At 44.2% G+C, this 23,647-nt stretch overlaps 1 protein-coding gene across 2 annotated transcripts in view; it reads left to right on the top strand.

Moving 5' to 3' along the window:
- Positions 1-23,647, top strand: part of KCNIP4 (potassium voltage-gated channel interacting protein 4) — a 286,864-nt gene that overhangs the window by 43,806 nt on the left and 219,411 nt on the right. The window contains exon 1 of one of the 2 annotated variants that reach the window (XM_028742921.2): positions 21,982-22,028. The exons of the other annotated variant lie outside the window; for it this stretch is intronic. The gene's annotated coding sequence lies outside the window, so the exon portion shown is untranslated. Of the gene's footprint in view, positions 1-21,981; positions 22,029-23,647 lie in introns of those variants that run through there. 2 annotated transcript variants of the gene reach the window in all.

Here is a 23,647-nt window from a genome sequence, read left to right as displayed (position 1 = left end):
CACAGAGTGAGATTATATATGAAATGTAATTAGTGAAAAAGCATTAATCCATGACAGACAAATCTATGAGGTAGTGCCATTTATTGAACAGAATGTGACCCACATTTTTTTTAAAAAAACCCCTGTTAACTCTAAATGATAAATAATTATTCCTCTCAGGTAAAATCTTATTTTTAGACCTTACAAAATTGCAGTTTTACCCCCTTTTATAAAAGGAACTTGAAAAGGTACAGAAAAGGACAACCAAAATAGTCAACCGTTTAGAGCACCTCTGTGATGAAAGTGTAAAGTGTTTAGGAGCGTTCTAGTTTAGAAAAGAAAGAAGATTAACAGAATTGTGCGGCAGCGTGATGTAGTGGTTAGAACACTGGACGAAGATAAAAGAGCTGCTTATACGTTCTTGTGGAAGTCTTTGCTACTTAGAAGTACAGTGGTACCTCTAGATACGAACGGGATCCCTACCGGAGCCCCATTCGCATCTAGAAGCAAATGTAACTAGCGATGGCACGTCTGCGCACACGCACATCACTTTTCGCCACGTCTGCACATGCGTGTGACGTCATTTTAAGCGTCTGCACAAGCGGTGAAACCCGGAAGTAACGCGCTCCGTTACTTCCTTGTTGACACAGAGCGCAACTCGAACGCGCTCAACCCGAAGCGCACTCAACCCGAGGTATGACTGTAGAGACCTTGGTATGTAAAATCAAAACCAATTTCACAGCCCCTCAAAATGGTCTAATGACCTCATGAGCTTCCAGTATTTACAGAATGTTTCAGGCACAGAGGTAAGAATAGGGGCCAGCAAACTTTTTCAGCAGGGGGCCGGTCCACTGTCCCTCAGACCTTGTGGGGGGCCGGACTATATTTCAAAAATATATATGAATGATTGCCTATGCCCCACAAATAACCAAGATATGCATTTTAAATAAAACCACACATTCTACTCTATAAAAACACCAGGCAGGCCCCACAAATAACTTAGAGATGCATTTTAAATAAAAAGACACATTCTACTCATGTAAAAACACACTGATTCCCAGACCGTCTGCGGGCCGGATTTAGAAGGCGATTGGGCCGGATCTGGCCCTCGGACCTTAGTTTGCCTACCCATGGGTAAGAACATTCCAAGGCAATTCTTCTCCCGTGAGGGAGCCTTCCCAGACCCGCTGAAAGAGGCGGTTATTAAACCGCTTCTTAAAAAACCATCTTTAGATGCGGCCACGATGGCCAACTATCGCCCAGTCTCAAATCTTCCATTCTTGGGCAAGGTGATTGAGCGAGCGGTTGCCGAACAACTCCAGGCACGCCTGGAAGAAGCGGACCATTTGGATCCCTTCCAGTCGGGATTCAGGCCTCACCATGGGACTGAAACTGCCTTGGTCGCACTGGTTGATGATCTCCGGCGGGCTAGGGACAAAGGTGAGAGCTGTTTCCTAGTTCTGCTGGATCTCTCAGCGGCGTTTGATACCATCGACCATAACATCCTTCTGGACCATCTTCAGGGGCTGGGAGCTGGAGGCACTGTTATACAGTGGTTCCGCTCCTTCCTCCTGGGCCGGGTTCAGAAAGTGGTGGGGGGGGCATGAGTGTTCAGACCCCTGGGCCCTCACTTGTGGGGTGCCTCAGGGTTCTGTCCTCTCCCCCATGCTCTTCAACATCTACATGAAGTCGCTGGGAGAGATCATCAGGGGATTTGGGCTGGGTGTTCATCAGTATGCGGATGATACCCAGCTCTACCTCTCTTTTAAATCAGAACCAGTGAAGGCAGTGAAGGTCCTGTGTGAGTGCCTGGAGGCGGTTGGAGGTTGGATGGCGGCTAACAGATTGAGGTTGAATCCTGACAAGACAGAAGTACTGTTTTGGGGGACAGGACGCGGGCCTTTTTGTTGGGGAGTAGGATATTTCATGAAGAAGGGTTCTCCATTTCAGTTCATCTTCCCTAATATATAAACCACCTTTTGTAGGGGGAAAAGTATACTGTTGTTATTATTGTCCTCAAACTGCTAAGAAAATTAGGTGCTATATCTATCCACATATAAAAGGTAAAGGTAAAAGTACCCCTGACCGTTAGGTCCAGTCGCGGATGACTCTGAGGTTGTGGCGCTCATCTCGCTTTATTGGCAAACCAGAGCAGCGTGCGGAAACGCCGTTTACCTTCCCGCCGGAGCGGTACCTATTTATCTACTTGCACTTCGTGCTTTCGAACTGCTAAGTTGGCAGGGAGCTCACCCCGTCGTGGGGATTTGAACTGCTGACCTTCTGATCGGCAAGTCCTAGGCTCTGTGGTTTAACCCACAGCGCCATCCGTGTCCCTAGGGGAAAAAGTATACTGTTGTTATTATTGTCCTCAAACTGCTAAGAAAATTAGGTCCTGTATCTATTCACATATAAATGTGTGCTCTTACAAATGATTTTTTGGTTACCGTACAAAAGGTTCTTTTTAAAGGACGCTGTTGAAAAATCTTCCAAGAAGACAAATGTCAGCTCTGCCGTCTTAACTTAGAAACATGTATAAATACATTGTAAATGTACACTTGCCTAATGTTGTAACGGGGCTTTGTGGTTTTGTTCTCCTAGATTTTCCTAATTTGTTCAAGCATGTCACTGCCTGAGTCTGAGAATGCTTTCTTGCAACATAGCAGGCTGAATCAGGTGAACCTGCCTATTTCTGAACGGACTAAGAGCACTTGTGTTACTTCAGTTATGCAGTCCTGTGCATGTTTTCTCAGAAGCAAGTCCCACTGTGTTCTGCAGCAGAAGTGTGCTTTAGGGTTGCAGCCTTCAAAGACTTTTGTCAGTGTCAACCCTTTGCTCTCAGTGGGACAACTCAAGAGGAGGCTGTTGCCTGGCCCCAGCTTTTGCAGCACAATTGCCATTAGTCATTTCCCTAGAAGACAAAGCTCACGCCTCATTAACCAACATATTCTCCAGATCCATTCTCACAAAGCTGAAAGGCTCAAATAAATGCGCAAAACATCACACAGACCTTGTTCTGGAAAGGTGGAATGCAACTCTCCTATATATAAAAACACATCTTAAATTTCTGTTTGGAAAAATTAGGATGCCCCTTATTTCTGTCAAGCAGTTTTAGCCAAGAAACTGCCCTACGGTTTCCTTGTTACATTTTGAGAACATTGCGGTGTAAATTTACAAAGCTAGCATGTTTTAAGGTTGATTTCTGCCTTTCCTGTCCTGTGAAAGAAGATATAAAGATCATACACTGAAGTCTCTTTGGGACCCCCAAATTCTCACACGGGTGTTTCTGGCCATATGTGAGAGAGTCATTAAAGTGTTTGTTTTTATCTAAGGTGTTGGATTAGATCTGGGCCAAGTTATTTAGGTGACCTTGAGCCAAGCATCTCCTTCAGCCTATCAGCCTTCACAGGGCAGTTGGAAAAATACAATGAGGCTGGTGGGGGAGAACACTGCCTTGAGCTGCTCTGAGGAAAAGAGAGTTATACATACCGTATTTTTTCGCCCTATAGGATGCACCGTCCCATAAGGCGCACCTAGTTTTTTTGGGGGGGAAATAAAGGGGGGGAAATTATTTTTCCCCCAGGCGCGGGGCTGGGGTGGGGGAGGCCTGAGCTTCCCCCGACCCCAGCCCCCAGCCCCCAAACAGGCAGCTCTCTGCAAGCCGTGGGAGCCCAGCGCTGGCTCCCGCTGCTTGCGGAGAGGTCCGTGAAGCCTGGACGCGCTGATCTCAGTGCGCACAGGCTTCGGCATGCCGGCAACTCTCCACAAGCAGCGGGAGCGCTCCCGCTGCTTGCGGGGAGGTCCGCGAAGCCTGGACGCGCTGATCTCAGCGTGCGCAGGCTTCGGCATGCAGGCAACTCTCCGCAAGCAGGAGGGGGCGCTCCCACTGCTTGCGGAGAGGTCCGCAAACCCTGGAGAGCGAGAGGGGTCGGTACGCACCGACCCCTCTCGCTCTCCAGGCTTCAGCGAAAGCCTGCATTCGCCCCATAGGACGCACCCAGATTTCCCCTTCATTTTTGGAGGGGAAAAAGTGCATCCTATAGGGCGAAAAATACGGTAATACAGTGGTACCTCAGTTCTCAAACGCCTTGGTACTCAAACAACTTGGAACCCAAACACTGCAAACCCAGAAGTAAGTGTTCTGGTTTGCAAACTTTTTTTGGAAGCTGAACGTGCTCTGTTTTGAGGGCCACCCTTCCGTTTCGAGTACCACTCTTCCATTTTGAGTGTTACGCTGAGGTCTGTCTGTTTTTGCTATTTATTTTGCATTTTTCTTTTTATGGCTCTTTTTTGTTTGTTTTTGTGACTGTGTGGAACCCAGTTCAGCTATTGATTGATTGATTGATTGATTGATTGATTGTGTGACTGCAGTACAGTGGTACCTTGAGTTACATAGGCTTCACGTTACAGACTCCGCTAACCCAGAAATAGTGCTTCAGGTTAAGAACTTTGCTTCAGGATGAGAACAGAAATCGTGCTCTGGTGGCGCGGCAGCAAGAGGAGGCCCCATTAGCTAAAGTGGTGCTTCAGGTTAAGAACAGTTTCAGGTTAAGAATGGACCTCCGGAACGAATTAAGTACTTAACCTGAGGTACCACTGTACATTGTTCATTGCTTTCATTTTATAGTTCAGTGGTCTTGTTGGATAGTAAAATTCATGTTAAATTGCTGTTTTAGGGGTTCTTTTTAAAAGTCTGGAACGAATTAATCCATTTTGCATTACTTTCTATGGGAAAGTGCGCCTTGGTTTTGGAACGCTTTGGTTTTGGAACGGACTTCTGGAACAGATTAAATATGAGAACCAAGGTACAGTGGTACCTCTGGTTGCGAACGGGATCCATTCTGGAGGCCTGTTCGCAACATGAAAAGAGCGCAGCCTGAAGCGCCGTATCTGTGCAGGTGTGCGGCATGATTTGGCGCTCGTGCGCAAGCGCGAGTGGCGAAACCCGGAAGTAACCCTTTCCAGTACTTCCGGGTCGCCGTGGGACGTAACCTGAAAGAACGTAACATGAAGCAAACATAACATGAGGTATGCCTGTACCCCTGTAAAAACAGTGTTTTTTTCTGGGGATACTGAAGAGTATACTTACTTCTTGGTGAGCACTGGTACCTTTCTTTCTCTCTTTCTCTCTAAAAAAAACACTGTAAAATAAATAGGATTCATTCCCCAGAATTGGGCTGAATTTTGCCCTAGCTTAGAAAAGTTCTGGTATAGTACTCGTATCAAACACCATTATGCTTGTTTGAGAGAGAGAGAGAGAGAGAGAGAGAGAGAGAGAGAGAGAGAGAGAGAGAGGTAGAGAGCTGTATAGAAAACGGAGTCAGTGTTCATCTGTTTTGAAATAAGAATCTGGCCTAGAAAGGTTTGGAAGACAAATCCTTATCAACCTGAATGGCCCCTTGTCCCCCTTTACAGTAGCGGCAGTTTAAATCGCACAATTCAATTAACAGAAATGTTGCTATTAAAATGCAGCACAAGCTCCTCAGTTCTTACTTTGCATTAAAGAGTTTTATGAGGTGCCTCTGTCAAATGGTGCTGTTGGAAACAGAAGTAGTGGTGCTTAATTGGCATTTACACGCTTGCTTACTTTGTTTTGGAATAAATCCGCCTATTACTGAGGGCCAGCAAGGTCTCTCCCTAAATGAGAATGCAAAAAACAAACAAACCAACAGTAAATGAAGCTTTTATAAGTTACGGCATTTATGTCCTCCTTGCATCCTGCTCATTAACCAGACAAAAATTTTAGAATATCATACTGGATTGATGGATGAGCTTGATTCAAAATTAAGTGATCACCATCATATCAAATAATGAAATCTACTATCTATTATTAATTGTTCGATTCTGGCTCATTTTATCATGTGTTGAAACAAGGTGTTGTTGTTGTTTAGTCATTTAGTCGTGTCCGACTCTTCGTGACCCCCTGGACCAGAGCACGCCAGGCACTCCTGTCTTCCACTGCCTCCCGCAGTTTGGTCAAACTCATGCTGGTAGCTTCGAGAACAGTGCCCAACCATCTCATCCTCTGTCATCCCCTTCTCATTGTGGCCTCCATCTTTCCCAACATCAGGGTCTTTTCCAGGGAGTCTTCTCTTCTCATGAGGTGGCCAAAGGATTGGAGTCTCAGTTTCAGGATCTGTCCTTCCAGTGAGCACTCAGGGCTGATTTCCTTCAGAATGGAGAGGTTTGATCTTCTTGCAGTCCATGGGACTCTCAAGAGTCTCCTCCAGCACCAGAATTCAAAAGCATCAATTCTTCGGCGATCAGCCTTCTTTATGGTCCAGCTCTCACTTCCTTGAAACAAGGTAGCTGGAGTCAAACCTTGAAATTAATGCAAAATCAAAAAATATTTGCTTTCAAGTTTCTTGCCTAAGCAGAGCCCTTTCAGCACTGACCAAACATCTCCATACGTCTGTCATGGAACCCCTGAAATATGTCTGGGGCATACTTTTAAAATTTAGTCCACCATGGCTACATTTCTATGTAATATCTTGTTTTAAAGATCACAAGTAGGCCACATAAGTTTACATGTTTCTTCCCCCTACTTCCTGACTCAAAGCAGGTGTTCCGTCATAACTAGGATTTGAAACCATGTATCTCCATTTGCAAGTAAGAATTTAATTTTTGTTGGGCTGAGCAAGAATTCAAATGGGAAGGCAGAGGACAAAGAGATATATTCTTACCTGCTTGTGTTATAAGAATTTTAAGGTCTTAGATATATAATAAATGTTCATAAATGTAAACGTACATAAAAACGTACATAAATATATAAACCACATGTCTGAAGCAGCACCGGAAGACAGTCCTGAAACCATTTTGACTCCCAAGCTCACCAAATGTTTTTCTGCAAGGAGGGAGGAGGTGGAAAAAACTTCCTTGTTACAGGAATTTAGTAATCACCATTTCAAAGGAATGGCCAGACTACCAGGAAAGGCAATCAGATAAAGCATTATCAGATAACCTGGCAGACAGGAAAAACAACAACATTCAAATTTCTGTTGTAGACCACCTTTTCTGTGATGCAGGTATGATGTTTGTGGGGGGTGGTCTTGGGTTACACCCCTTCTGTGATGTATATATGATGTATGGAGGGGTGGTCTTGAGCTCCAGGGCAGGGAATTTAAAATGTCTATGTAAGGGCAGGCACACCTTGGTTCTGGGTCCTCCTCCTTTCCTGCATGTGAGGGGAGCACCCTGTTGCAACAGCTTTAATAAAGACCAGGCTTACGAGCTGCTTTGCTTCTCAATATTCTCTGGTTGGCCTCTGTTATTTTCTCCTACCGATAGGGAACCTATGTGAGGACTCTGTATGGGCTTTTGGATACCCCATAAGGGAAGAAGGGCAGATTTTGTTTACAACACTTGCCCATGGTCAAACAATGAAAAGCACAGAGCTGGAGGCTGTGATGGTTTTGTCCAAATAACAAGTTATTGCGTTTCCGATAGTCCCACAATTCGTAAGGTGCACAGTAGAAAATGATGCCATTTTGGGGTTTCCTGACATAAAATATCAAATCTGGCAGGATTTGATGGTGCCTTTCCCAAAGCAGACTTCCTTACTCTGAAACTCTCTGAATTAAAAAATAATAATCATAACACTTTAGTGTTTTTTTTTTGGGGGGGGGGGGTATTAAATTTAGCTTAAATTCTAGTCTAGCTTTCCAGCAGACCAATCCAAGGCACGGTGGGGAATAGGATACTGGATCTCTTAGTACATCCAGGAAAGCGTATTTGCTTGCAGAATCCATGTTTAATTTTGCTTTTCTTATGCGGTATTCTACAGCATCGTGTACTGATCTGAGTGTCTGACTGGGTCTGGGGATGTAGCCTTATTGGAGTTCACCGATTGGGTCTGCATGGCTCCGGGACAGGAGGAAGGAAGTCAAATGACACCGAGGTTGGTTCAAAGAAAGAGTTTATTCTGCTCTCCGGATAGCAGAAGGCACTTGTGTGGTGAGTCCACAGCAAGTCCAAAGAAATCAGAGATTACATGCAGTATATATATCCTCCAGGCACCCTCTCCCTCCTTCCCCAGGAATCCAGCCACGTCAGCCTATGTACGCAGGTTGACATCACATATGTTCTTGCTCTGGTACTTTTAACCATAAAAGGGTATTCCTTCCTGTACTTCTGACCATAAAAGGATCTTCCTCTTCCTACTCTTATCTTGGAGGAAGAGGTCGTCATCTCGGAGAACACACTCTGGCATTGTTCCCGGACTTAGGTCTGTGCGTCTTTTGTGGTCAGGACATAAGATAAGGCACAGATGTGTCTTCTCTGTTCTACTGGTACAGTCATGGTCATTCCTTGCCGTGACTGATAAAAGGAGAGGGTTTCTTTATACAGCTGTGTCCTTGTTATGCATTTGCTCAACAGCTCAAGTTTTATGCATTTTAGAGTGTGTTCTTGGAGAAACAAGAAAAGGAGGGGGGGGTTGAGTCAGTTTTAAACTGACTGCACAGAAACCCATTCCTTCAGGGAGACACAGGGTCCACTTCCCATTCAGTCATTAAGCTCATTGAGTGACCTTCGACCAATCACTTGCTCTCAAACCAAGGTGTTTTGCAAGGATGATAAAATGGGTGTAGGGAAAACTAGAGCCATGATCAGACTGGAAGAAAGGTGGGTTACATATAAATAAAAATAAATTACATAATTCTGTAGCGTTCCGCAAAGTTTATATCTAGCACCTAACACAGAAAACTCAGTTTACCTCTTTTGTTAAATACCGCCGGCAACTGTCGTTTACCATGAACTACATAACATCAAACTACGTATTGTTTTTAAAACATTCTTATGACCTTCTCAAAAATTCCAGATTTTTGTTTTTGCTATAGAAAACTTCCTTTCTCTGCAGATGAAGCTTAACCAGCACACAGTTTTGTAGTCATTAGCATTCTGCTGATTGAATTTGATTATTTGCCTCAGGACTTTGATGTGAAATGAATGGCTTTTGTGCAAAACGTTTTGCCGAGAGGCCTTTGTGTGCTTATAAATTGAATGTATTGATGCACAACTTGAAGCAAATTGCACTTGAACAGAACAAGCCCCTCCTGCTGTAAATAAATACACAGGAAAATTTATTGTTTAAGCTGAATTTTCAAAGTTCAGGTCTGCTGGTAAATGTCTGGAGGTGTTTTTTTTGCCTGAATTGCTTTATTCATTCATACAAATTCAGTCAGGGGATTTCAAGGTGACCACAGTATGACTGGTAGAGAAATAACATTTGAGTGTATGAAAGTTAACGTGACAGGAACATATCCCACTGACTGTGATATTTTCCCTGTCACAAATCCCACTCAGAATTCATCAGGGTCAAATTTCTAAAACTCTCCTAGCTACACAGCGCAGCTTTCTAGCAATGAGCAATGAGCTAAGGCACATGTTAGAAAATAATATTTTGCCCTCCATAAATTTCATCAGAGAAGAGCTGTAGATTAGTAAGATCTGCATGTATGTCATAGGGTAGAGATTATGGGTCATTGGAGTCTAAGGGAAGTTTTACAGTTTAGACAGCAAACGTGTTTTCTACTTGCACAGCATTCTACCAGTGTTTACCGAAGCACACATGTAAAATATGTGTGGCATTCATTCATTTTAAGAAACTTTGGCAAAAAAAATCTGGGTAGGATCCCAATATTTATGTACATATGTGTATGTTTTGTTGTTGTTTAGTTGTTTAGTCGTGTCTGACTCTTCGTGACCCCATGGACCAGAGCACGCCAGGCACTCCTGCCTTCCACTGCCTCCCGCAGTTTGGTCAAACTCATGCTGGTAGCTTCGAGAACACTGCCCAATTTCTTGAAACTACTTAAAACTACTTAAAACAAAACATATGTGTATATCGTTCACAATTCATACCAACTGGATTAGCCAATTTGGTGCCCTCCCCTCATACCTGACTATTAAGCAATGCCAGCTGATGGGAAGACATAACATTAGCTACCCCTGCTTCAAACATTTAACTGAAGGAAAGTAAGCGTGATATCAGTGTGTGCTTCAATATCTGCTCATATCCACAATGTGTTCCATTCACTGTGTTTGCTATATATATATAGAGAGAGAGAGAGTCCTCACAAAGAAATCAGCATTTAACTGTTCCTCTTTAGGCCCACACATTTATCTTTCTACGCATAATGCATTTCCATATTAAATATTACTAATCATTCCAGGATAATACACTTCATTTTCAAAGCTTTCCACCCATAATTTCAGAATTTCAGAATTTGTTGATTTTGCTGTATATTTACTCTCCTGAATTGTGTGTGAAGATCCCCAAAACCACTCCCAAAGGAAGACACAATAGACACAGATTTTAGTTTAAGGTTTTTGGCATTAAGTTTTGGCCACAACTTTATTGATTACAGCATGTGAGTGGTTGCTTAGGCATTGGTTCCAGACTACCTCAACCTGCACGGTGGCAGGAACAGGACTGACACTGGACACCACCATATGTCAGTAAGGGAAAGCATCCTGGGGGAGCGAGAAGCTGCTTTCGATCTCACAGCTCACCCCAGATGCTCCCAGGGGCTCTGGCGTGGCCCTAGTCCCTTGACAGGGTTCGGACAAAAGCAAGGCGAGCCCTGGATTCCTTTAACGGAATTCCCTAGCAGCAGCAATGGAGGGGCAGGCACAGCCAACCACGTCCCCTCCCCAAAACATTGAACCAAATGCCTAACCACCAACCTTACAAAGTTGTGACGATTTGCTACACGGTGGCCAAAAACCAAGTGGCACCAGCCAATTGGCCAAATGGCAAAATTCCTACCTGGCCCCTGCTCCAAAACAGACGACCCCATAGGCAGGCATAGGTAAAGGGACCCCTGACCATTAGGTCCAGTCATGACCGACTCTGAGGTTGCGGTGCTCATCTCACTTTATTGGCCGAGGGAGCTGGCGTACAGCTTCCGGGTCATGTGACCAGCATGACTAAGCCACTTCTGGCGAACCAGAGCAGCGCACGGAAATGCCATTTACCTTCCCGCTGGAGTGGTATCTATTTATCTACTTGAAGTTTGACATGTTTTCGAACTGCTAGGTTGACAGGAGCAGGGACCGAGCAACGGGAGCTCACCTGGTCGTGGGGATTCGAACCACCGACCTTCTGATCTGGAAGTCCTAGGCTCTGTGGTTTAACCCACCGCGCCACCCGCGTCCCTATTGACAAGCATAGCAAGGCCATAATAACAACCCTAAATATAGGGAGAGGAGGGTGGGTGATCCGCTGCATGTTGCAAGAAAGTGAAACTCTCCAGCGATGTGCAGCAGCTTAAGTAGCCCCTCAGCAGCCAATAGCCAACCCAACTGACCAAATTTCTGCCCCAGCAACAGAGGGGCAAGCAATGGGGTGTTGTGGCCATCCAAACGGCCCCTCCCCACAACAGGGTGGCAGTTTCTGGTGATCTCACCGCAACACGTGCCCTCCATGATGGAGGACCCGACTTGTAGGAATTCGGGGGGGGGGGGGTATTATGTGGTTGTCAAATGCATTCAGCTTTTTTATAACACATCAACATAATGTGGAATGTCAGAATGTCAGATTTTTACGAACTGTAGCAGATCTAACAAGTGTTTAATAATTCAGACTGAACTGAAGTTTCCTTGTATCTCAAGCAGCAGAAAGCTTGCTAGATCCTAGTACAAAAAATATATATTCAGAACAGAAAATAAGAGTAATGCTTTGGCAGTATTTTGAGTTATTTTTAATACCATATCTAAAAGAACTGTTAAAAATGTAATTAAAACATAAGAAAATGCTTTAGTTCAGACCTGCAAAACTATTTGACCCAGTAAGCCAATTGCTGCTCACTAGCCATGCATAAATAGGGACGCGGGTGGCGCTGTGGTCTAAACCACTGAGCCTAGGGCTTGCCAATCAGAAGGTCGGCAGTTCGAATCTCTGCGATGGGGTGAGCTTCTGTTGCTCGGTCCCAGCTCCTGCCCACCTAGCAGTTCGAAAGCACGTCAAAATGCAAGTAGATAAATAGGTACCGCTCCGGCAGGAAGGTAAATGGTGTTTCCGTGCGCTGCTCTGGTTTCACCAGAAGCGGCTTAGTCATGCTGGCCACATGACCCGGAAAAACTGTCTATGGACAAACGTCAGCTCCCTTGGCCAGTAAAGCGAGATAAGCACCGCAACCCCAGAGTCGTTCATGACTGAACTAAACTGTCAGGGGTTCTTTACCTTTTAGCCATGCATATAGTATGGGCTGCCAGGTGGTAGTTCTGGCAGTTCCAGACAGGCAAGAAAAGCTCAAGGTGGCCTGTGAATGGCTGATGGGCTACTTGCAACTACATGAGCATGTTGTACCTAATGCTGCTTTGCTGCCACAAATTAATCCTGAAATGTTTGCATGCACCACACATTTGCATGAGCTGTAAATTGGCTGCGTGTCAAAAGACAGCCCTACCTGAATATTGGTAAATATGAACTTTACAAGCCTACATGCCACACCACCATAGCCAATTTTTGTGTCTTTAACAGTGGCTTGGTCTGCAAACATTAACAGGGAAGTCTTTATCTCCCTGAGATACAACACAAAAGGCCACATTCATGGAGAGCAAAATTATTTTTAGACAAATAATTTCAGTCAGCCTCAGGCACACTTGGCAGTGTACTATAAATAGAGTCCTTTGCTGACACTGCTGGGATCAGTAGTATCTGATGATGCAATAAAAATAAAACACTGTAGTATTCTTTAACACATGCCAGATGAGAGTGCAAGGCAGCTTCACAGCATTGTGGAATATTTGTCACAGCTTTGCTTGCCCACTGGCAAGAGAAGAAGTGGCAGTGCTGTCATTTCTTACCTGCAAACAAGACTCGAAAATGTGTGACTACTTCAATTTCATCCAAGGGAACTGTTATGAATCAGTGTGCAGGCAGGTAGGGCCTCAGCTGGCGTACCAGATGGAACTAGTAGACAGCTGCTCTGGACGCAGAATTAACCTGCACCTCCATGGACAGCTGTGAGTCCAAAATGACCCACAGGTTGCACACCTGGTTCTTCAGGGGCACAGTTCTTCTTGTTTGGCAATCAATTGTAGCTGAGTAAGATTGTCTTCCATAAACACGGTTTTAACAATGAGTCCGTAAGTGACTGTGGAGGCCAATTCTGGATCCACATGTCCTTCCACAGTGGGGACATTGGTTTCTGGGCGGGAGGTGATCACAGTGTGGATTTGCAAAGAGTGCCTTCCTCTTAGCACGTTTCTCCCTTGCATCCAGAGTTCGAGTGTCTTCAAAGCCCATGACACATTTAGTAAAGGCTGTTCTCCAATTGAAGCACTTGAGGCCAGTGTTTCCCAATTGTTGGTGTTTATACTACATTTTTAAAAATTTGCCTTCAGACAGTCTTTAAACCTCTTTTGTTGACCACCAGCATTACGCTTTCCATTTTTAAGTTCGGAACAGAGTAGTTGCTTTGGAAGACGATAATCAGGCATCCGCACAACATGACCAGTCCAACGAAGTTGATGTTGAAGAATCATTGCTTTGACACTGGTGATATTTGCTTCTTCCAGTACACTGGTATTAGTTCACCAGTCTTCCCAAGTGATGTGTAAAAAATTTTGGAGACACCATTGATGGAAACTTTCAAGGAGCTGGAGATGGCATTTATAAGTGGTCCATGTTTCAAAAGCATACAGTAAGGTTGGTAGTACAATAGCTTTGTAAACAAGCATTTTGGTTTCCCTGCGAATGTCCTGGTCCTAAAACACTCTGCACTTCAATTGGTTACCCCATTCAGAACCAGGGTTCCCCCCACCAGCCAGAAACAGTTAATTCAGATGTAGCTTGAAAAGGCTGTGCTGCAAAGGGGCACCATGGTTAGAATTCATTATCTGGATAACTATTCCCATGCCGTGCACAAACCAGAGTACTTTCGCACCCAGTACTTCCCGGTGCACGCTGCAGTGCTATGAAACAAACTTGGAAACAAACTTCTTGCAGTGAGCAATGACTCCATTGATGCTGCCCACCATTGTGGTTGTCCCATCCATTGTGATGGATGTCAGATTCTGAAGCAGCAAGTTAATTTCTGTGGCATAGTTATTGAAGGTCAGAAATACACCCTCACTTCCTGTTTTTCCCTTTGCGCGTTCCAGAAACTTACTTTCACTGTAAAAAATGCTGAACAACATGTGCACCATAACTGCTACTTGCAAAATGTCACATAGGTCAGTGCTTTCATCAAGACAAAGTCCAAAAGACAGACAGTTATTTACATCACGCACCGGCTGATGTTTCAGGTCAGCAGAGATGGCCTCCGCTCTTCTTGCAACTGTGCGTCTAGGCACCTGCAACTTCTGCATTAATACATTTATGTCCTTTTAATAGGGCAAAGGCAGATGGCCAAACAGGTTCTCACTAGCAGTTAGAAGGTCCTCCCTTCACTGCTTGTCCATCCTCGAAGGGTCCCCTCCACCCAGAAATTGCATGGGGGATTTTAAACAAGGTCAGCATAGCACTTGCTTCGAGCTACGGATCTTGTGAAGAGAGACAATAGCACTTTAAGTTTTGTTTTTCGCTTGTTGACCTTTTCCTGGACCTCAGAAGCAAGAGGAACGTTTTGTGAGGAAGTGCTATGTGTCGTGAATTTCGCATTGCACTTTCTGGAGAAGGCAACAGCCGCAGAGCAGATGAAGCAAATCATTTTCCTGGTGCTTTTTTTAAAAAAAAGACAGAACTCACCAGAACTCAGGTGAGTGCCATTGTCATTATAGGAGAACAAGGGAGGTGTTCACAGTGAGTTCTGGCACCTCTTTTTCTAGAAAAATAGCACTGTGCTTTCTCTTTCATAGCCTAGAAAGCAGAACTTCTCCCATTCTTTGGTGAAGATGTAGGTCTTTTTGTCTTTTGGCCCCTTCACTCTCTTTATACCTTCAGATAGAATTAAAAAATAGCACTTCAGTTCCACTTCTATTCACAAGTATTGCCAGACATAGCAACAAATCCATATTAAATGCTTCCAGGTAAAAATCTGAAGCTCAACTTCCATAGCAGGCTTCCTCAACTTCGGCCCTCCAGATGTTTTGAAACTACAATTCCCATCATCCCTGACCACTGGTCCTTCTAGCTAGGGATCATGGGAGTTGTAGGCCAAAAACATCTGGAGAGCCAAGGTTGAGGAAGCCTGTTCCATAGGCCAGTGTTTCCCAACCTTGTGCCTCCAGCTGTTTTTGAACTACAACTCCCATCATCCCTGACTAGCAAGACCAGTGGCAAGGGATGATGGGAATTGTAGTCCAAAAACAGCTGGAGGCACAAGGTTGGGAAACACTGCCATAGGCAATGAATGAATAGAAGACCAGAAGAATATGTCACCAGAAGACCCAATAGTAACTGGTGACCAGGGCACAAAAGCACACTCCACTAAGCCAAGGAGTGTGTTGGAGAATATTGACCCCTGCACAGTCAAAGACCTATTCCACCCCAGCTCCCATCCCAAGCACTGTGGGCATGAAGCTCTCAAGTGCCATGATGTATTTAAGAGGGTGAGCAGCTAGCCTTCGCTCTTGCAATAGCATCTCCACTTGCACTATGGTGAGGGCACTTGATGAGTCTACGAGGGCCCAGACCTGCTTGCCTCAGACTCTCACTTGCCACATGTATGGGCTAATCAGCCATAGGTGGCGCCCAATACAACACCCTCCTCCCAGAGACTGTCCTTGCCTTATTCAGGCTTCTCCCTACCCCTTGGGGCCTGTGAGGTTTAGAAGTCATCACCCCCAGCTGGAGGCTTGCAGCTTCTTATCAGATCCACCTTTCCTCCATCACTTTGGCCACTATCTGAGTGGGCTTTCCCACTATTGAAGATGGTGGACTTAAGAATGTAAGGTTAAAGTTTCTGTAAATGGATCAGTCTAGGAATCCAACAATTCAATACAGTTGTTCACCTGAAACCAAACAGTGTAATCAGCTAGGAAGTGGCTGTCTCAGTATTTAGAAATGTAAATTGATGGATGGGAAAGTAACAAGGAACCTTTAACACAGGGGTATGCAGTAGCTTGAGGCAGCAGACAATCTCAATTCTTTAAAGAGCAATCGTTAAAGATTTATGAAATTGATTCATATCACTTTATGACAATACACTAAAATTAAGTGCTGATTAGGGACGACCTTGTGGTACTAACTTAATATTGAACGGATCTCAGGAAGAATTGTGTTCGCTCAGCAAGTTTTGAATCAGATTAAGTCACTTCAGCTGCCCCAGAGTGCTTTAATGGTCTGTTATCGGGTTGAATAGGCAGAGCAGTCTATAGGTGGGTCCACACAGCAGTTTCCTCCAGCGACCACAGCCACCAAGAAGGATCTGATATTTCCCAGAGAAGGAAATGCATTCACTCACTTGTTCAGCGGTGACACCCAGAGTTTGGAAGAGAAACTGCCTCCAGGAGCAGAGTTAGGAAAGCTATGGTTCTGCAGTACAGTGGTGCCCTGCAAGACGAATGCCTCGCAAGACGAAAAACTCGCTAGACGAAAGGGTTTTCCGTTTTTTGAGTCGTCCTGCAAAACGAATTACCTTATGGGCTTGCTTCGCAAGACGAAACGTCTTGCGAGTTCTTGCGAGTTTGTTTCCTTTTTCTTAAAGCCGCTAAGCCGCTAAGCCGTTAATAGCCGCTAAGCCGTTAATAGCCGCTAAGCCGCTAAGTCGCTAATAGCCGCTAAGCTGCTAAGCCGCTAATAGCCGTGCTTCGCAAGACGAAAAAACCGCAAGACGAAGAGACTCGCAGAACGGATTAATTTCGTCTTGCGAGGCACCACTGTATGGCCATTGGGCAGAGATGATGGACACTGTAGTCCAATGGCATCTGTTGGGCCACTCCTGCTCTGGAACCTCAGAAGAACATTGTTGGATCAAACTGAATGCACCTTTCATCCAACATCTTGTTTTCAGGGCCCAGTCAGATGTTCTGGGCACCCACAGAGGGGCATGAAGGCAACACCTGCCTCTGCCGACCTGCTACTTGCCACAACTGGTTTCCAGGCTCTGTTGAGACTTGCAAAGTGGTACGCTTTTGCCTACACAGTTTGATTTCAAACTGGTGATACGTTGCCCAGAGGCATTGGGGTAGATAAGCAGCCAGCCTCCTAGCCCAAAACAGTTCTTCACCATGTCCTAAATACTTGTGAATAACTGTGGCTATGTTACCTTCCACTGACCTTTCATGCTGCTGATCTCTACTTAGAACTTCTGGATTGCTTTTTCATGCTTTGATTCTGACTGAACACAGTCTTTGCTTTTCAGATTCCCTTTGTCCTTGCGCTTCTGACCTCGCGTCTGTTGTTAACTGGTTGTGAGGAGTTTCCCTCAACATTTGCTGAGGTCCTGACCTGATCAGAGCAGAACAGTCACCAAGATATGCCAGATACGAGGCAGAAGGCATTCTCTGTAGCAGCCCTACTTCTGTGGCATTTGTTGCCACCCAAGCTCTGTTAGAGAGCAATACTGCAGGCTTTCCAAAATATTCTGTAGGCTTATCTCGTTCCACCTGTCACAGGTTTTATCTTGAAAGAGGGCTTATATTCTACAACTGGGCTTGCCTAGAACTTCAGACGCTTGGGTTGACTGCTTGTTTTATCTGTTGTGGTTTTAAAAAAATCATTTTACCCAGGAATATTTTGTGACTTTTTAAAACACACATTTCTTGTGTTTTATTCAAATGTTTTATGCACAGTGGTACCTCAAGTTAAGAACTTAATTCATTCTGGAGGTCCGTTCTTAACCTGAAACTGTTCATAACCTGAGGTACCACTTTAGCTAATGGGGCCTCCCACTGCCGCCGCCGTGCAATTTCTGTTCTCATCCTGAAGCAAAGTTCTTAACCTGAGGTACTATTTCTGGGTTAGCAGAGTGTGTAACCTGAAGAGTCTGTAACCTGAGGTACCACTGTATTGTTATGTTTAACTTTAGATTCTGCTTTGCGACAAATGCTTTAAAAGGCATTAAATAGGTATAAGAACTTTGGAGTTTGAACCAGTTACCGATGGCTGGAGCCTAGTACCAAAATCCTTGGCCATATGCCTTTGCCCTGCCAAGATAGTCACATCTTCCAGCTTCGCCGCACTAACTCCCTGCTTTTGACAACATCCATAGCATCCAGTCGCAGCCTCTTTTCTGCCACTCTATGCAACCTATGGTGTTGTGTTTTAAGGCAAATCTTTTCTTTTGCTAAAGGCTTTGCTGCCACACTGTGGGGGAACAAAAACTCTACACATGTAAGCACAGTAAGTCTGTTGTCTTTCCTTGGGGGAAATGCTTACAGTTGTACCGTATTTTTTGCTCTATAAGACTCACTTTTTCCCTCCCCAAAAGTAAGGGGGAATGTGTGTGCGTCTTATGGAGCGAATGCAGGCTGCGCAGCTATCCCAGAAGCCAGAACAGCAAGAGGGATTGCTGTTTTCACTGCACAGCAATCCCTCTTGCTGTTCTGGCTTCTGAGATTCAGAATATTTTGTTTCTTGTTTTCCTCCTCCAAAAACTAGTTGCGTCTTGTGGTTTGGTGCGTCTTATAGAACAAAAATACAGTATTTTGCAAAGGTTTCATTTGAAAACAATATGATACATAACATTAAATAGGCTGGATTTACAAGTGAAATGGTAGCACAAGTCCGGGGGGTGGAATGGGAATTTGGTTGGCTTTGCTTTTTCAATTTATGGTGTCTTAATTTATGTTGTAAACTTCTTAAGAGTTTTGTTTAAAAATTGCCCAAATAATAATAGTTAACTAATAAGCCTTAAAGAGACAGTGTACTATTTGGGGCAGGGATCAGTCTTCTGTTTATGGTACTCTCTAACATACTATGCACACTTACACTGCTATGTAAATAATACTGAACATTTGTAGGGTGGACATATGTTTTCTACTTGGATAGGCTGTAGTCCCAAATCCAGCTTGCAGATAAAGAACTGTAAGATGGATGAGCGTGGCCTTGAAGTTGCTCATCAGTCTTCTTTGGCAATCACTCGTAGCTGAGTAATATCGTCTTCCATGAACACGGTTTTAACAGTGAGTCCGTAAGTGACTGTGGAGGCCAATTCTGCATCCACACATCCTTCCACAGTGGGGACATCGGTTTCCGTTTGGGGGTTGATCACGGTGAGGGTTTGCCAAGCGTGCCTTCTGTTATGTACTGAAGTTCTCACCCTGGGCCAGCAGGGGGATACTGTAGATAGTTATGCAAATGAAGGATCGAAAGTGATGTTCAGTGATTGGATAGTTTGTATGCAAATGAAGGATCGAAAGTGACGTTCAGTGATTGGATAGTTTTAGAAAGTTGCTACAGTTACATTGTTCTGGAGCTCTATATAAGCAGGCTGACTGAGCTCTTCAGTTCAGTTCTGTTCTGGCCTCTGAATAAACAAGAGCTGTTTGAAGAATCGCTGTGTCATCTGATGTGTTCACCCACAACTTAACACTTTCCTCTTAGCTCATTTCTCCCTTTCGTCTTGAGTCTGAGCGTCTTCAAAGCCCATGACACCTTTAGTAAAGGCTGTTCTCCAATTGGAGCGCTCGTAGGCCATTGCTTCCCAACAGTTATAAGAAAAAAATCTGCTCCTTTCCCCCTTATGGGGTATCCAAGAGCCTGTACAGAGTCCTTAAGTAGGTTCTCTATAGGCAGGAGAAAGTAACAGAGGCCAGCCAGAGAATATTGAGAAGCAAGGAAGCTAGTAAGCCTGATCTTTATTAACTGTTGAAACAGGGTGCTCACTAACCACACATAGGAGGCAGGAGGGACCCAGAACAATGGTGTATAGGCCCTTATATAGACTTTTGAAATTACCCACCCTGTAGCTGAAGACCACCCCTCAAAACATCATACATACATCACAGAAGGAGGCGGGCTATAGCAGAAATACATCACAGGAGGCGGTCTACAACAGAAATCCTGTCTGGCAGGATACTGATAATGGTCACTTGATTGCTTTACCTGGGCAACCTGGCCATTCCTTTCAAGATGCTAAATACTTAGTTCTTGAATCCAGGTCACAGGATCACCCTATTCAAACACAAATATGCCCTTAAGACAGGGTTTGTGAGCAAAGAGACAATGGGGAGAATATTTGAGGTTACTGGAAGAGCCAAGATGGCTTCAGGATTGTTCTCCTGTACTATTTCAGACATGTGATTTATATACTTATGTATGTGTTCGCCTTGTACCTTTATGAACATTTATTTTATATATATAAGACCTTAGAATTCCTATAACACCAATTGTTAGTGTTTATACATTTTTTTAAGATTTGCTTTGAGAGAGTCTTTAAACCTCTTTTGTTGAATGCTGGCTCATGAGTATTTAGCACCTGGACAACAAACTGGGCAGGCACACAGGTCAACTGGTCCCAGTCTTCCTTGCTACAGTGAGACAGCATTGTATTAGTTTTTAAATTATGGAAATTATTTCCATGCATGCACTCATAGGCAAATGCAAATTTTATGCAAATCTGTGCCATACTTTTGCTGACCAATTTTGCTGACCAACTGTATACAGCTTCTTGGCAATATTCTCCTTATCTTATTTATTTTCTGTACCACCCTTCTTCTGATGATCACAGGGCGGTTTACAATATATAAACACAAACATATATACAATAATAACTAACAAAAACAATACCCCCTCCCAGTTTAAAGCATAGCTGTCAACTTACAGATTTGATAATAAGGGACCAGCAGTCTTGAAAATAAGGGATCAGCAGCCAAAATAAGGGATTTTGCTTAGCTTATGCACATTGGGGCTGCTGTCGTCCTGGTGCAAGGAGTTCCATCGGCCCTTCCCTGCCCGAGAGAGAGGGAGGGAGGGAGGGAGGGAGACAGACTCTCGCCCGCCAGCCTGGCATGAGGCGGTTACAGCGCCGCGGTGGCCGCTGAAGCACCGCCCTTCTGCGTCCCTCCCCATCCCCTCCTCTTCCTCCTCCCTCAGGCCGCATCCTAAGCCGCCTCTGGCTTCCCCTGGCAGCGCGGCAGAAGTCTCGCAAGAGAGGGGCTGCCTGCCCGCCCGGCGCCACCCGTCTCCTCACGACGTGCCCCTGAGGGGGGAAAGGGAGAGACGGAGATGCGGCAGCTTATGTGTGCGCTCTCTCTTGCGGCGGAGGACCCCGAGCCGCTGCTTCCCTCCTGAGCCGGGCGAGCATGAAACCCGATAAATTTAAGGGACATCATCAATAAGGGACAGCAGCGGGACACAGCACTGGGATAAGGGAGTTTCCCGCCAAATAAGGAACGGTTGACAGCTATGGTTTACAGGGTCATAGATTAATTAGCCAGGGGCCTGGGAGAAGAGGAATGTTTTCGCCTGGTGCCTAAAGATATGTAATGAAGGTGCCAGGTGTACCTCCTTTGAAAGAGCATTGCACAAACGAGAAGCCATTGCAGAAAAGGCTCACTCTCTTGTTGCCGCCCTCCAGACCTCTAGCGGAGGAGGCACAGAATTACAAGTGGGCTTATGTGTGGTGACTGAATGACTGTGCCTTGCTTAAGAAGGCACCTTACCTGTTGAACTCACAACTGAAGTGAGATTTTACTCCAGAGACTTCCAGGCTCACACACTTATCTGTTATATTGCCTTAGCTCTCAGCTTTCCACTGATATAACCAGCCCACTAGTAAGTGCCAAAGTATAAAAAATTGCACTGTAATAAGCACTGATTCAGAGCTTTCTTAAAGTAGCAGCAGCTGCAAGCTCAATTAACCTACATGGCATTTAGACAATGGAGCTATATGCTCTCTTCCATTCCAGCTCTCCCTTTGCAGCAGGTCTCTGAACTCCCCAAAGCATGTGAATTGAAATTAGGAGGCTAGAGAGCACAGCTCTTAAATATGTATATTGCTAACAGATGTGATGCAGGCAGTTAAGGAGTCTGAAGCCTTGTTACTTGGCTGCAGAATTCTCCTGTGTTTGGTTTGCAAGAGTCTATTGTTTTAATTGCGCTATGTGATAAAGGAAGTTCTAAAGTGAAGGATCAGCAAGTTTGGGGCTGAAGTTTGTGGAGATGGGAGCAATCTTGGTGACCTTTTTCATACTTGCGAAACAGAGGAAGTACAGCAGAGGTAAGAGGCTGGTGCTTCGTTTGCTTTTACACATTTGTAACTGGTGTGAGGAATGTTGTCTGCAAAACCGTTTGTTTTAAGAATTATTTGCTTGTGCCACTTTTCGCTATGCTTAAAACTTCCACAGAATATTGTTCAAGGCTGTGGTCCTGGGAAGGTGTGCTGCTTCGGGCCCCAGTAGTAACTAGACTTGGATGTGGAAATGTAACATTGGAGCAAGGTGTTAAGAATTGGTATTGTGCTTTAAAAAGAAAAATCGCTGTGTGTGTGTGTTTTTTTATAGGTGAGAAGCCTTGATGCTTTTGGTAGGTTTTAATTTCAAACAGCGTAGTAGTGGCCCAGAGGTTAAGTACCTTGAGAAAAGGGTTTTTTAAGAGACTCTATAACTGAATTAATTGTTCAGGTCACATGTGAAAAGAAAACGGGAGTAAATGTTCAACTGTCTGGGATGCCATGAATTAAAATAGCAAAATAGCATTAGTGATGGTATTATCATCCTTTGATGATAATTTTATTATAAGAATGAAACATTTGGAAACGTCAGCTTTAGAATGCATTCTGCTGGGGTGCACAATGTTTTCACTTGAAAGTCATCCACGTTGAAATGAAAGCCAACCTAAACAAGGATTATAGCAATGTGAGCTTATATCTGTACTTCCTTTTCCTCCTGTTCTCATGTTTATCTTCATGGTGATCATTCTAGGCTACAGCATAGTAATAAATATATATTTCAAGACTGTTTTAATGTGTGCTGAATTTGCCTGTAATTTTGAATTGCCTTTAAGAAGTAACTAGGCTACTAGACTCTTTTCTTTTCTTAATAAAATAATAATGATCTTAAATATATAAGGTAGTCAGTTTTCTTTAATCTTATCATAAGCATCTTGGTAGCTGTGCGTGTTTGATTGTATGCAAAGTGAAAGCAGAGAAAGGCATTTAGTGTTTTGCCTGTTGTATTTTCACAAGGATATAGTTTTCAAATTAAAAGTTATACACAAGACTTCATTTGTAATACACGGTTCTGCTGTTCTGCTGTGCTCAGTGGAATTTGCCTTTTGGTAAAGGGCCACAGAATAACACCTTAGATAACTACTGGCCTGTTTTATGAAAGTTGCAAGTGGTGTGTTTATAAATTCTGAGGATGCTTGGATTGCTTTAATCAAGCATGCTTTAATTACCTCCAGACTGGACTATTTTAATATACTGTATGCGGGGCTATGTTTCAGGGCAGTCCTGAAGTTCTAGTTGGTCCAAAATGTGGCACTTGACTTGCCAGTGCTCACAGGTCAGAATGCACAACTCTACTGTTGTATCCATATAGTTCTGCCTGGAAATTAAGATCAGTGTCAGAGGCCTTGCTCTCAGTGTGATCTTGGGAGATTTGGCAAGTGAGCATAAGAGAGAAGACCTTTGAAGTGGCCCTGCAACTCTGAAATGCTCTTCCATTTGAAATTCATCAGGCTCCGCCTTTGTGTATCTTTGCTAAAAACTGAAAATGCTTTCATTTTGATGGGCGTTTAATATGCAGCTATCAATGTTACTGGAACAAGTATTGGTATATAACAAGCCTTGTTGCTGCCAGCTTTCTGATTTTACATTGTTTGAAATGTGGGTTGTAT

Source organism: Podarcis muralis, chromosome 9, assembly GCF_964188315.1.
Source record: "Podarcis muralis chromosome 9, rPodMur119.hap1.1, whole genome shotgun sequence".
NCBI classification, from domain to species: domain Eukaryota; kingdom Metazoa; phylum Chordata; class Lepidosauria; order Squamata; family Lacertidae; genus Podarcis; species Podarcis muralis.
The sequence above is the reverse complement of the archived record's forward strand: the minus strand, read 5'-3'. Positions and strand labels throughout refer to the sequence as shown.